Below are 12,063 nucleotides of genomic sequence, written 5' to 3'. Positions count from 1 at the left end.
TATAAGAATAGCCTCTCACCAAGCCCGTGTACACATTTGAAGAGACCAATCACATATCCTCATCTACATATCTACATCTTTTGAAACGAATTTCAAATCTATGTACATATATCTCGGAGTGCCCCGGTCCAGATGGGATTCCTGCAACTGCTCTTTGCAGTGAGACGTTAGCATCTCATTTGTTCATTTATTTTAATTACCTGCTTGCTAAAGGAGTCTTTCAATCAAAGTTGAAAGCTGGATTCCTCATACATATACTTAAGTCGGACGACAATTCATCAGCAAAAACGTATAGGCCTGTTGTTATACAGTCTAGTATAGCTAAGGTCTTCGGAATTTTTGTTCTTAATGAACTTGCTTTAAAAATGTCATAACTCCACAACATGGTTTCCGAAAGTGGAGATCGATGTCCCCAACTAAGTTGTTTTTACGAGTAATATTCCGGATGCTTTTAAAATGGGACTAAACTGGACTGCATTTACTTAGGGTTTTCAAAGGCATTCGATAAAATCAGTCATGCCCACTTGGACAGAAAAATAAAAGCTCTTGGGCTACCTGGGGATTTGTTAACCTGGCTTCACAGTTATCTTAAAGGCCGTACTCTCCAAGTAAAATATCTATCTGCCTTGTCAAGTGAGATTGAAGTGTCGTCAGGTCCCCCTCTCGGACCATCCCTCTTTAGTTTATTTGTAAATTATATTGGCATGAATCTTGAAGGATGTTTTGGGTAAATTAATGAACAGAAAAAATAAAGCATTACACATATTAATATTTTTGTTTATATTTGTATAAGTCATACTATTTCATTATTTAATTTATTTATGGAAGTTACTTGATCATATATTCTTGTTTTAACATCCGATTATATTAACAAATTGTGTTATTTCATCTAGAACACATTATTATAAGTTTTGTTGTTGTTAATACTCTACGGTTCTCTCTATTTCAGTCATCAAGAAACAAGTTGTAAAAATGTGTATTGCCGCTAATTTAAATAACTTATTTGGTAAAAGCGGGGAAAAACTGTTCATCGGTCCAAGAACATTATAGATTGCTTTACATTAGGTTACAATATTATTATAGAGGAAAGGAATTTCAAAAATATTATTTTTATATGGAAAAAAGAACATGTACATTGATAAAAAAACATCAGTTTCCAGACCTCGAAGGAAAAACATCGAACATCGAATTTAATTGCAAAGCATCGATGTTTGATGTCCAAGAGTCGTCGACGTCATACATACACTAATCTAATTCACGGTGGTTAAACGGCCATGAACAGGTTGTAAAGTGGAAGATATTTTTTAGTTTGTGTACTATTAAGTAATAACGATACATTATGTATTATTTGACATCTTCTGGATATATTACAAGTAAAGAAAATTATTATTTATTAACAACAATTGATCAAAGCCAACCGAAAGATAGGCTTGTTAGGAACCACGTGGTAAGTAAACATTAACGACATTTAGTTTTATATAAAAAAACTAGGTTAGTACTCAGTAATGATTATCGTTAATCTACAGACTTTGAGTTAGCACATTTCCCAATTTTGCTAATATGTAAATATGTTTCTAAGCTAAATAGTAAATATGCAAGTACATTTTACTATCTGACCCTTACTATTTGGAGGCAATCACTCCTCTCCTTGGGGGCTAACATGATCCCCTTTAATAACAGTTTTGTAGTATTTTTCTGTAATTTGTTTTAATGCTTAATTTGTTTTTAAGTTAGCTGTCTACTTTGGTAATTTTGTTAGCCTGGAGTGGAAAATGTTCACGGTATTAAAATGTTGCTATCATCTTCCTGAACAAAACAATAGCCTATAAGGTTTTATTGGGCGGAAATGAAAAATAGCGAAGTTATAGAATATTAAAAGTAGAATTTTTTGTCTCACGTGGAGTAATATTTTGTTTTCTGTGGGCGTCATGTGGCCTTGTTATCATAAGTCGCCCTTGGCTGCAGTATAATAAGAGGCCACCACCACAATAGATGCATTGAAAACAGTAAAAAGTAAAGAAGTGTTAAAACTGTTTTGTTTGTTACATTTTATAGTTAACAGAACATAGCTAGTTTTTATATAACATAATTTATATCAACATTTTTGTTTTTTTAGTTTGGATAATCATAAATATGATTCTACTGTGATGGTGGCCTGCAGCCGTCGATCTCTTATTAATTACTGCTGACATCTGGAGTTAGTTACACTATCTTTGGACACATAAAATATTAATGCTGAAATCAAGGGAAATTGGCCCAAATAAAAGATGTTTTTGTGGATGTATTAAACCTTCTTAGAATAGAAGTCCATATCAGCTTGAGCAAGTGCCTCCGGCTATTAGCATGGGCTAAGTTGATGGCAACATACAATAAACATCTCTTAAGATAGATATTATTTATTAGTAATAAATCAATTTCTATATGGTCAGATCATGAATGCCTCTGGCTGTTACTGCTGTGTAGGCCTAGGAAACGTGACTTGAAAAAAACACACATATTATAATGTAAATTCATCCAACCATAACTTCCTACTACTTGCAACAAAAGTAGTTCCACTTTAACTGTACTGAAATTTATTATTTATAATTTTCATACCCTAAAGCCTTAGGCTAGTTTGTTTTCTTCAGTAGGATGATAATAATAGGAATTTCGTTTCTAGTGTGGATAAAAATAAACTTGAAAATAGTGCAAAACATTTAATCAAACTTCCAGCAAACCAATAAACAGTGTAAAAAACAAAATAAGTTATAAGCCAAACATACTTACCATCTGGTAACTTTCGATCAAATAGAAATAGTGTTTCGTGATTTTAAAAATGACACATGATTACACAATGAACCCATAATCTCACTTTGAAAAAACATGCCAACCAACTAATAAAGGAATAATTAAATGCCTTAATATTTTAACTGCTCACGTAATCCGTAAAGAAACTCTTTAATAACTTTCAAAACTAATCAAGAGTTAACACTCAGTGATTAGGTAATAGACATCATTGTTATCGAAGATGCAGTGATGGGGGTTACTGCATGGTCCAGTTGATGATGTCTAACTAAGCAGTTCTGACTATAGAACACTGAGATAAGCTATCAGGAGCAGATAGTACTGAAAATCATAGATAACATGAAGCACAGTTTACAAATATAACCACAAATTGAAATTTACATTTCAATTATTATAATACAAAGTGATTTGTGATTTCCACCCCTTAAAACTACATAATATATTTTTGTTCGGGAAGATGTGCAGAATACGTTAGTAACATATGAATTTTGAATGGTTACTCCGTCTGTTAATCTCACTGATACCTCTACTTTAACCACTCATATACTTAAAAAAAAAAAAAAAAAAAAAAGGCTGAAACTTTGTTCTAATTTCGTAAAGGACACTTGTAGTTCATGGGATAACAGTAATGACTCCATCCATCATTGCTGTCTCATACTGATGGAAACAAACAAAAAGCAGCTCTCGAACCAGTCAATAAATATAAAATTCTAAGTTAAATGTGAATTTAACCCTTTGAACCCCAGACCAAAATATTGATGGTGGAAAAAAACGTACCAAAATCATTTGACCTAAGAACTACCGAGAATCCCCGGAGCAGAAACAGCTGTTTTGCATACTGTTTGTAAAAAATTAATACTTTTGCTATTTTTTTATGCTATTGTCTTATATTACACACCAAAATGTCCAGAATGAAATTGTATACACAGAAAAAGATAGTCTGAAGTATAAAAAAATGTTTAACAGCATTAAAAATAATTTTAAAATATATGTATATAGATTTTTTAGGCAAAAAAATTTATTTTAAGATTTTTTAATTAAAAAATAAGAAATATTTTTACCATGGGCACCCACATTTTATTTTTCTAAATTTAGTTTTGTGTATGTACAAAAAAAATTATATTGATATCTCTAAAAATAAACTTTTTTTGAATTTTTATATAAAAGTATGCGACTTGTAAAAAACCTCTAGGCGTACAACACAAAAATCACTGATATTACCTAAATAAATAAATTAGTAAATAAATAAATAAAAAAAAATAGTATTTTAATAAAATACATATAAATATGTATTAATACTCATAAAAATAAGTATTTTACGATTTCAAATAAATATGTATTAAACGCATATACCATGGCGACGATATTACGTCGCCCGGGGATTCTCGCAACTTCATTGGCGACGATACATCGTCGCCGCGGGGATCTTCGCATATCTTCTCGGCGACGATTATTTCGTCGCCTGGGGTTCAAAGGGTTAACTGCTGGAGTGGCTGAAGACGAAATTCACGTTATTGACCTATTGCTATCGTCCTGCTGAACAAAATAGTAGGTATGAGGTTTCAAATGATGACAATGAGAAATAAAGAAGTTGTAGGACATAACATTATAGAACTTTTACTCACTCAGAGATTTAATATATCCTAGTTCTACTTCTGTGCTGGACATCACATTGTCTTGTGACTTTCAGTCAACCTATTAGTTGCAGCTGACGTAAGATGTTGTGCCATCTTTGGATACATAGAATAACAGTAATGCTGAAATCAAGGGAATTTGATCCAAATAAAACATGTTAATTTAGACTGAGAGTAAAATTTCATATCGGGCTGACAGAAGTGCCTCCAGCCATCAGCGTGGGCTACGAAAAATCATCCTTCGAGTTGGCACCTGTCACTAAATCACTAAAAGACAGATTCTAAGGGCCTGATCGTGAATACCTTCATTACTATTAGCTAGGAAACGCAACTTAGTGAAGCAGAACATTGTAAATTCTCCTAACCAGGACAAGTAGTTCCATTTTTAAATTTATAAAATTCATTATTTGTCATTTTACCCCCTTTAACCTTGTATTGCTTTGTTCAAGAGGATTGCAAATAGGTTAATAATGCAAATCTCGTTACCTGTGTGGATAGTTAGAAAATAATGCAAAAAATTTATTCAAAACTGTCTAAAAACAAATAAATAGTGTAAAAAAACCCATTTAATAGTGTAATTAATAAGCAAAACTAATATTACAGTTTATTCCTAATTTCATACGTATACAATCTATTTACAAGCCATTTAGTAACTTCCAATAGCTTATAAATATTATTTCTCTATTTAAAAATAACATGATTACATGTTTAACTCATATATTCACTTTGAAAAGGCCGCAATGACTAGTTAAAAAGGATTATATTAATTTCATAATATTTTAACTGCTGAAGTATTCCACACGAAGACACTGCTTTCAAAACCAATTGATATTATTAGAGTTAACCCACCGCGATAGAGTAATGGCTGCCATTGACCGTGTCCATGAGGCAGTGAAGGCTACTGCATGGGACGGTTGTTGCTGCTGGAATAAGCTGCTCTAATCACAGAACACTCAGATAACTATCGGGAGCAGATAATATATATAGATATATATAACATGAAGCAGTACACAAATATAACCATACAAAAACTTTCATACCCATGTAGGTCAGTTTCTGTTGTCCTGGATGTTATTGTGGAGATCACCTTAAGTCCTACCGTCTGCTCAAACACTATGCCAGACCGCAGACGCAGGTGGAATCTAGTGACTCTGAGTAAAAGATGAAACTTTGTATGTATTGTACATATGTAAATAAGGAAGGAATCAAATTTTTTGTAGTATTTTATGTTTTGTTTTGTTTTAACCATCATACTTACATATGTATAAATGCATCATAAGATTATGTTTAGCCATGACATATATTATTTCTTTAGAGATCAACCTATTTTCAAACTAAAACAATAACTGCATGTGTTTCAAACAAATGAAAACCCTTGTGTTTAGTTTTAATGCAAAAACCTTATTGCTAAGCAGTTTCACAATGGAATATTTACATAAACAATTCAAAGAAACCATTTTTTAAAATTTTGTTGAAAAAGATGATTTATTTAAAAATCAATAATTTATTAAATAAAATGTATTAAAATATTTTAGAAACTAACAATAAATTATTGGTTATTATATTTTTCAAATATTTGTGAATAGACTGACATCTAATTTGATTTACATTTGGACAAACAGTTATGAAGTAGGATACATTATAAAGTACATCTGCGTGGCTGTTGAAATACAGCCACCAGTACAGAATAACACTATCGCCAGTTCTAGGGTTAAATTATGACTTTTCAAAACTTTGCTTATATTTTCTAATTCAATATACGAAAATATTCCATTGTGTTCTAGTGTATTTGTAGTTATTTTTAGATTTAGACTTTTTCAGTTCAAAGAGTTGAGATTCCAAAACTATTCATGTTAAGCAACTGTATTTAATTTAACAACTGTATTTTGTATTATTTATGGCTCTAAACATCTTTTACAAACATGAATTTGTATATGGCACATTGGACCAAGTTTGCATTAATGTATAGGCTATTCAAGAAAGGAAAAACTTTTGAAACTTTTGGTATTTGGAAAACTTGTACTGAATACATATAACACATAGTCTAATTAGAAAAACTAGAATTTTAAAACAGATTATAAACAAATCACATAAAAGCATTACAAAGAATAAGAATATGTTTTATTGTCGTTCAGGCTTACAAAAGCATTGACAAAGTTATTTATATTGAGCAGTATTGCCACGTCACTAACCTACTTAAATAAATAATATAAGGATATTTAAAGTTACAGCAAATAAGTCAATAAATAAAAAACAGTTTAAAAAAATGTATTACTTAATAAAATCTTAACAACTTAATCTCTATGAAAACTAGAGATCAAAATAACAATAAAAACAATATAAGTTATACATACATAAACAAAACATAAATTTATTTATTAATAAAATTAGACAAACACTTATTATAAAACGTTAATGAATAATTAAGTACAGTTGCACAGTATAAAAATAAATTCTTAGTTTAAAAATTGATCACAGACATTAAAAAAATTCATTTATAGAATAAAAGGGATTGTTAAGTAACCACTTATAAAATTTGTGTTTAAATATCTTCACTGAATTTTTATTTATAAGGTGAATAACCTTATTGTACACTTTAAGAGACAATACAATGTGACTAGATAAAGATTTGCTTAGTCTCTGATACTCAGTTACTGCCTTATTCTTGTTACAAGTATTGTGGTCATGAATTTCATTTGTAAATTTTAACAAGTCATGATTCTTCAAAATGAATGTAATCAAATCAAATATATATAAGTTTATGATTGTTTGCACTTCTAATTGAGTGAACAAAGGTCTACAGTGAGGTTTTGTTTCTGATTTTGCTATTACTCTAATTGCTTTTTTTTTTTTTTGAAGAATTAAAATTTCATCGATCCTAGAACAGTTGCCAAATGAAATTAAACCATATCGAAAAACTGATTGAAAATAAGCATAATAAGCTGTTTTCAGATAGTGACTTTGTACACAACTTATTAATTGTTTTAAAAGATATATAACTCTTGATAATTTTGAGGATATATAATCTATATGAGCCTGCCAACTTAACTTATTATCAATTGAGATTCCTAAAACTTTAGTCCTGGAAGCCCTATCCTTGTCAATATTATTGCTGTCCGTAGTTCTTAACGTAAATAACATCTTTTGAGTTTTATTTTTATTGAGCAAAAATCCATTTGTCCTGAACCAAGAAGCAGCATCTGTTATAGTGGATTGAGATAGTAAATTAAGTTCATTAACATTATTGGGAGTATTTAGGAATGTAGTATCATCAGCATATAAAAATGATTTTGTGTTTAATGAGTTTGGCAAATCATTAATGCTAATTAAAAATAAGAGTGGTCCCAAAACAGATCCTTGAGGTACTCCCCATTCAACAAAAACATCCTTGGATGTTTCACCAAACATAATAATGCTATAATATGTCAAATGTCTTATTTAGATGTGAATTTGGGTTAAAAACAAATTCTCGTACTTTGCACCTAAGATTTACAATGAACTGACTTTTGGGAAAGGTATTAGTTGTTAGACATTAATGATTGTCCGGTTGTTAGGAAATTTATAAATTATTTACAAAGAATATAATTTAATGTTACTAATGTGTTCAGTAATTTAGTTATCTTTAACCCTCTAAGTGGCGGTAATATGTTGCTGGAATGGCAGGCTATTTTTCAGAGTCAAGCAGGACTATCTTATAATTTAAAAATAAAATGCAAATTCTAATATGAGCAATGCTTGTTATATATAAATTTTTTCGCAATAAACTACAGAATAACATAGTACAGTAGAGTCCCGTTAATCCGACCTAATTGGGACCGAACCCTATTCAGATTATGTGATTGTTCGGATTAGCCAGAATTACAGAAAAATACTGTTTTAAACTTGAGATGGGTCTATTTTGTTATAGAATTATCAACATTGTTTATTAAAACATGTTTTCTGACTGTTGCATTGTATTTCTTGACAAATAAACGTGTTTCCGAATACTACGCACATTTACCGTATTTAGTGTGACAGTTCTATTGTTAAGCAATGTGAGCGTACTGGATATTGTACGGGTCCACGCGTTCAATAGTTGTACGAAACTATGCGTCATCCAATAGACTCTCTTTAATGCGACAGAAGACAATAACTGAATTTATGTCTTTTAACAATTAATATTGTACTCAATAATAATATCAGTAATGTACGTCCAATATTTGTTTGATTTAACTTCTTAATACAGTAATTTAACTCATACTTAACCTATAAGTTTCCATTTGGTACTGTATTTAACTTCATTATTTATGTACTGTACCGTACACAATTTGTCCATATAAAATACTGTATGTCTATTTAATTACAGTTTTCTTTGTTTATGTACGAAATGATGCACCCATTTTCATTTTTTATGTAATTAGTTCCTATAACTGTTCATTATCGTTATAAATAATTCCTCCTGGACCTGTTCGGATTAACCGACGTTCGGATTACACGTGTTCGGATTAGCGGGACTCCACGGTATAGTAATTTTTTTCATACCTTAACCTATTTTTATGATATCCACACAAATGTTCAAAAAAACGTTTTTTTCTCCACCAAACTTTTCATTTTTACGTTCTGTAACTTTAAAAATGTCATTCCTAGGAGATTATGTTAAATGCAACCTTTATTCACAATCTAATTCTAAACAAAAAACCTTCAATAATATTTTTTCTATTTACAACACTGTAAAAGTTATATGGGAAAAACTGAATCTAGAAAAAACACACTTTTTCTAGTCAGAATCGCTAGAAGTTGCTTGCCTTTTCCTCCCTTTCCCTCAATAAAATAAACAGACCGCGGGAGAAAACTTAGGATTATTGATACTTTGGGATTATACCGACCACACCAGTATGAAGAACACAAAAATATAAATTTATAGAAACAAACATGATAGAACGAAAAAACAACTCTTTAATTACAAAATTAAAAACTTACAAGCATTTCCAGCTATTGTAATCGGTATTGTTGTCTCTGTTATCTTATCTTTCTCGAGAATCCCGATTACGGCAGGCCGAGCGGCATCACATGATTTACACGGTACATAATTGCCTTCCCATTACAATTCAATTTATATTTCTGATCAGCCCCTCTAGAATTTAATATTTTACTGATAGGTACTATCTCGAGGGATGTTTTTCTTTTGTTGACATCAGCGCGGGGCTGCACCATTTTGGGTGGCGGAATGTGATCAAGAATAAAAACAAGTTTTGAGTGTTTTTTCAATAAAGAGTTTAGTTTTAGTTTGGTAATGTTTGTTTTTGTTGAATTTTAGTGTTTGGAGAAATGTAGAGGTAAAACACGGAAGTACAACAAAGCGACGCGACTCTGCAATCGCGTTATCTACTAGACCGCTCGACTTTGACCTCTGTCTGAGGATGGGGAGGGGTTTGGGATAAGACAATTCCTGTTTTATATTGACGAAATATTGTTTTACGCTAATCTAGTAATCAGTAGAAGCAAAATGTCAAATAACGATTCATGTCTGGGTGTGGTCGGTATAATCCCAAAGTACCGGATTATTACCAGTTAGTACCATTGATTATTTCGTCGTGATGTTGATGATACTATATGAAATGTATTTGAAATTTAGTGGTGAACGCAACTGTGCAAACTAGGCGTAAAAATAATTATCGGTTGCCTAGCAATAAGCGGCAACGTGAAGCGACTTCTAAGACGTCGCTTGCCACTTAGAGGGTTAATCTAAGGTGCTCAGTTTGTGCAGTCTTCAATTGTGTGTGATTTGTGTTTTCAGATTTGAAAATATGATTAAGCTTTTAACAAATTTCTTGTTTGAATTGTTATAAAAATAACAAATTGTTTTGTGTTTGTTCTGTAGAGGGAGGAGCTGCAAAATTCTTCATATATTTGATACGACATATTAGTGCAATGTCTTCAGTGTGGTTTCCGGCTAGAGGATTTTCATGATGGATACAGGAAAGACACCTTTTGCCAAGTTATGGAAAAACTACCATGTGATTGAAGGTTACCAAACTACCATGTGATTGAAGGAAATTGACCTGTTCTTATACGCTCAGCCATTTCTCTTATTGGAAGAAGGAAATAGTACCACTGTTAAAGTATTTTTGGCAAGTGGAAAAGCAAAAAAATACCTCAGCCTCACCAAAACTATCCATATGGTATTCTGAGTCAGCTTTGACAGTAAACTAAGCCTAAGGACCTGTTATTGGCTCATGAACTTATTCCTCAGCATCTTTGTTGTGAACATCCACATAGGGTTGACCAGATCAGTCAGTTTACTTGCTTTTAGTAGAAGTCCTGAATTATATTAGTGTTTTGTCATGTTTAATAGGTTGGACCACTACACACCCTTTCCCACAATTGTTGTAATTGGTATGTAAGTGTTATTCATCTATAGAATCATTTAATTTAGTTTGAGTTTTTACTTGTTTGTAAGTTACAGCAATATGACACTACCCCTACAATAATGTATTATAAAATTTCAACATAATTTGAACTGTTGGAATTTTTAGCAAAATCATGTAATGTAAAACTATTACTAAATCATGTAATGACAACTGTGCCATGTTACCAGAATGTAATATTGATTATCTCTTAAGTTTAAAAGTAATTTGTTGTGTGATTATTCTAAATTGCCTAACGTATTGCAGTTTTTACGACTGATATAAGACCACTGCTACTAATTGAATTAATAAATGTTTTATTGTTTAAGATTAAAATAACCTTCAGCTATTATAAAGTGTTATTCAACCACCGCGAAGGGACAACGCTGTTGTCCATTATTAGAAGTATTTCATTACCTTATAATTTGGGCACTGTATTACCATTTTGGCACAAAATTAATATGAAGCTACTAATACCATTATTTATTAGACTTTGTATTGTTGAGAAGTAAATAAAATTACAACTCTTAGACATTATAATTCAACTAACCCTAAGTGATAATACTGTACTATAATTGTGGAATATTATGTAAAATCGTTTGATTAACTTTATGAAATTTAGAGGTAATGTATGCAAAATTTGTTCTAATTTGGCCACTGTTGCCATTTTTTCCAAAAGAATTAACTGTACTATTACTATCTGTATTACTAGATCATTGTGTAATAGATGATCACATATTTCAGCTCAAATAAACTAGTCATTAACTATGTTAAGTGACAAAGCTCTTGTGAAGCAGTTGTCATGTAATGTTGTGAGATCATTTTGATTACCTCATGTGTGGTTTCTAGATCTAATAAAGTGTTATATCTCTGCTAAATTGCCTACTGTGTTGGCACCTTTAGCAAAAACATAATGTAGAATTACTATTACCTCTATTAGTAGAACATTCATTCTATAATTGAAGAACACATATTTAAACCCAAATAAACCTTTCCTTAACTATGTTTAAGTGACAAAGCTCTTGTGAAGCAGTTGTCATGTAATGTTGTGAGATCATTTTGATTACCTCATGTGTGGGTTTCTAGATCTAATAAAGTGTTATATCTCTGCTAAATTGCCTACTGTGTTGGCGCGCCTTTACCAAAAACATGTAATGTAGAATTACCATTACCTCTATTAGTAGAACATTCATTCCATAAATTGAAGAACACGTATTTAAACCCGAATAAACCTTTCCATACTATGTTTAAGTGACAAA

At 31.2% G+C, this 12,063-nt stretch overlaps 1 long non-coding RNA gene across 1 annotated transcript; it reads left to right on the top strand.

Annotated features, from left to right (window-relative positions):
* The first annotated feature begins 1,249 nt into the window (after positions 1 to 1,249).
* On the top strand, positions 1,250 to 11,682 carry LOC124370716. The gene is made up of 2 exons (XR_006923210.1): positions 1,250 to 1,447; positions 10,279 to 11,682. It is a non-coding gene; the product is annotated as an uncharacterized LOC124370716 (long non-coding RNA).
* The last annotated feature ends 381 nt before the right edge of the window (positions 11,683 to 12,063 follow it).

The sequence above is a fragment of the Homalodisca vitripennis genome, unplaced genomic scaffold, assembly GCF_021130785.1.
Source record: "Homalodisca vitripennis isolate AUS2020 unplaced genomic scaffold, UT_GWSS_2.1 ScUCBcl_455;HRSCAF=2500, whole genome shotgun sequence".
In the NCBI taxonomy this organism is placed as follows: domain Eukaryota; kingdom Metazoa; phylum Arthropoda; class Insecta; order Hemiptera; family Cicadellidae; genus Homalodisca; species Homalodisca vitripennis.
This window is presented reverse-complemented; position numbering and strand designations above follow the sequence as displayed.